This window comes from Tupaia chinensis, unplaced genomic scaffold (assembly GCF_000334495.1).
Source record: "Tupaia chinensis unplaced genomic scaffold, TupChi_1.0 Scaffold000355_1, whole genome shotgun sequence".
Taxonomy (NCBI): Eukaryota; Metazoa; Chordata; class Mammalia; order Scandentia; family Tupaiidae; genus Tupaia; species Tupaia belangeri.
The window spans coordinates 11,685,978-11,689,645 of NW_006159850.1; the positions used below are offsets into that span (position 1 = coordinate 11,685,978).

At 36.8% G+C, this 3,668-nt stretch overlaps 1 pseudogene; it reads right to left on the minus strand.

Moving 5' to 3' along the window:
* Positions 1–551: 551 nt before the first annotated feature.
* Positions 552–1,692, minus strand: LOC102487980 (U2 small nuclear ribonucleoprotein B'' pseudogene; annotated as a pseudogene).
* Positions 1,693–3,668: the final 1,976 nt, after the last annotated feature.

Sequence of the window (3,668 nt, forward strand, 5' to 3'; positions counted from 1 at the left end):
TATTGTTGTATGCCTTAAATATAGACAAGTTTTGTCAACCATACCTCAATAAAATTGGGAAGGGGGAAGATGATGAAAGAAAACAAAGTCAGAATTTTCCACACTCCCCTTAGATGCTAAAGACCAGAGTGAGTTGATGTCCTTTCTGTGAGCGATAGTAACACTGCAGTCATGCCACAAGGTCTCTGGGCAACAATGAAGTCCTTCCAAGGGCTACCTGTGCCACCAGGTAATCAGCTTATGGTGGTTCCCAAGGTCAGCTATAGCCTTCCCACAATTTACTTCAATGAATCAGACCTCAGTGCCTCTAACGGTACCAAGTCTACAGGGGAGCCAGTGCCCCTTCTTTACCCAGAACATGTTTTGGCTTCTAAGGGAATCAATAACTTTCTATTAACCTGTCAATACAATCTCCAGAAGACAACTGACCAGTATTTCTATGAAGGGAGGCATATTTCTGCACTGGAATTTTTCCAGAAAATTTTTTTTTATAAATAAAATTTATTGTATCAAATTAGTGTTTGTATTTCATTATTCATTAAGGCTAAAGACTAATTTAAGTCCTTCACAAAAATTTCACTTTCATTTCCTCTCCAAATATTGAAAAGACCTGACCAAATATTATCAAAACAAACATAAATAACATCAAATCCTTTATAGATGATGCTTCTAAAAGTTATTTCTTGGCATAAATGATCTTCAATGCAAGGATCCCTTGTCACTCCAGCCTGCCCATCATTTTCAAATGCAACAAAAGCAATGTTCATGCCTCCCAGGTACCAAACATATCTCCTTGAAGCCAGGGAACTGATGAAACAGCAGGGATGACATCATTTCATTTGTCTCTTCTGGTGGATTGTTAAGGAACAAAATATACTTCGAGGGTAATCAGGAACCTGAGGATTTGGTGTTGAATTTCTTTGGGTATTAGGTCTTCCCTGGCCAGTTTTTTTTGTTTGTGGTTGTTGCAGTCAGTTCCACAGTTTTGGCTTTTTTTTTTTTTCTTTTTTTTTTCTTTTTTTCTTTGTCAGCAAAAATGCCATGCATTTTACATACTATATCAGAGTCTATTTTTGCATACTGGATTCACATTGGTTTATCATAAAAAGGAAATCCTTGTAACTGTCTCAAAGCATTTGTGGATGAGCCTAGTTCCTCAAATATAACAAAGGCCTGTCCCCTTATCTTCATGGTCTTTAAAGCAACAATATCTACCACATGGCCAAACTGAAAAAAAGGACATACAGGCATCTCTTCAATTCTCCTTTTTTAATTTTGTTATTTATATTATTGATATACATAGTATGAGTTCATCAGATATTCAAGTTTGGGTTAGATTCTTCACACAGCCAGGAGACCGTAAATAATCTGAGGCCTGTGCATCTCCTATAGGGACCAACCCCAAAATGCTTAATACATCTGGCTAATGTTCTGTGAAGCTCCTTCAACAACCTGATGCACCAGTGACCCCAAGCACCTACTGGTCCTTGCCGCCATTCCTAACGGTAGGACACAGGCTCAATGATCGAGCCAGGCAGGGCCAATCTTTTCTCTCCTGCCTCCATGATAGATGAAAGGGGCCATTTTTACTTGCCTTATCAGAGTCACATACTTGTAATTTCAGCACTAACTTACAGGACTACACCTTTGACTTCCAGCTGGCTCCAGATCCTTAGTTCCTCTCAAAGACATGTTTAGAATAGCTGTCGAGGGAAGTTACAGCAGCAGAAAAGAGAACTCAAAAGGACTAACTCAGGAAAATACACATAAATGTCAAGGTCTTGGTTTTCTGACACTCAAAGCACCACCAAAGAAGGTAAAGAAATTTCTTTAAAGCCTATCAAGGAAAAAAAAAAGAAAAAAGATTTAGGAGAATTAACAGTAACTTTTGGTAGTTAATCAGAGGGTAGCTGACTTGGAGTCAAAGTGGGTCTCCATGCTTGTAGTCTTTTAAAAGTTGCTTAATGTTAATATAAATAATAAGAGTTGATAGTTGTGTGCTATGTTTTGCTATTTCTAATAAAAATTTTATAATGGAAAAGCCATTATTACCTGTCTAATGTGTTAATCTATTCTCTTGATTTCCCCACACACAGAAGTAGGCTTTGCCAAATGATTAATCGTTTTTATGGTCACAATTAACCGTAATTGAAGCCGTGGAGTCCAGGAGGAAATGAACAATCCCTAAAATGCAGCCTTGAAGCCCATAAAGAGACAGTAACACGGTACGTATCGAGTCCACTTAGACTCCTTGCTGAGGATTAAAACTCATTCTGTGGTCACTGTTAAAAGGAATTTGCTTTCTTCTTTTGACAAGATTTAAAAACTGGTTCTGGAGCCAGACTGTATCAACTCACAGGAAAGTCAATTCTGAGTCTCTTTGCAACTTTTCATTCAATGACATCAAGTTGGTAGCTTGAAACTGAGTAGGGTTGGGAGTATTTACACCATGGAAATCAGCAAAAGCTACAAATCGAGATGAGGTTTGCTTTTTTGTTTTTCTTTTTGCTTCCTCCTTTATGTGTTTCAGCACAGACCTACTTTTAAAGACACATTTTAAAATGTATTTAAATCAGAGTTACACCTAGAAAGATATGTGGAGATTGTCTAAATTGGTCCAGCCTAATACCATAGTCACTAAGTAGTAAACTGAACTGTAGTGCATGGCTAGCACCAGTGGGATCCCAGCTCAGCTGACCTGAAATGCACCAGGAGTACATGTGTGCCTAAGATCCTAAGGAGCTGGCAGGCTGGGAAAGGGGATCAGAGCATGACGAGACCCTATCAAGGCTCTACCCCTCTCTAGTGCATATGCATGTACTGTCAGGAATAAACAAAATTTTTAAAAGTGTCTAAATCAATGTAATGGTTACTTAAAGGAAAAAACAAACCTGCTTCTAGTTCTTTATTGCTTTCTCATCTTATCTTACTACCTACAAGTTTTATTTCCTGAAAAATATATTTTCTCTCACTCATACTTTTTCAACTTTCTTTTATGAACTGTATTTTTCATTCTTTTTCAAAAGCTACTTTTCCTGATCTACTTTTTCTGATATTTATTTCTTGCTTTTTATTAACACCCACTATAATCTGTATGTACAGTAGATTTAAATTTCTGCTAGAAGTTAGAAACCTGGTTCCCCATTGAGAGCCTAATGTTTGGAAAATGAGCACATTGAGAGGAGTAAATTAGTAGCAGTGGCAGAAGAAAGCATCAGAGAGAACTGGTGGCAGTGACACGGTAATTGCAGGTGCATATGCATGTACTGTTAGGAATAAACAAAATTTTTAAAAGTGTCTAAATCAATGTAATGGTTACTTAAAGGAAAAAAACAAACCTGCTTCTAGTTCTTTATTGCTTTCTCATCTTATCTTACTACCTACAAGTTTTATTTCCTGAAAAATATATTTTCTCTCACTCATACTTTTTAAACTTTCTTTTATGAACTGTATTTTTCATTATTTTTCAAAAGCTACTTTTCCTGATCTACTTTTTCTGATATTTATTTCTTGCTTTTTATTAACACCCACTATAATCTGTATGTACAGTAGATTTAAATTTCTGCTAGAAGTTAGAAACCTGGTTCCCCATTGAGAGCCTAATGTTTGGAAAATGAGCACATTGAGAGGAGTAAATTAGTAGCAGTGGCAGAAGAAAGCATCAGAGA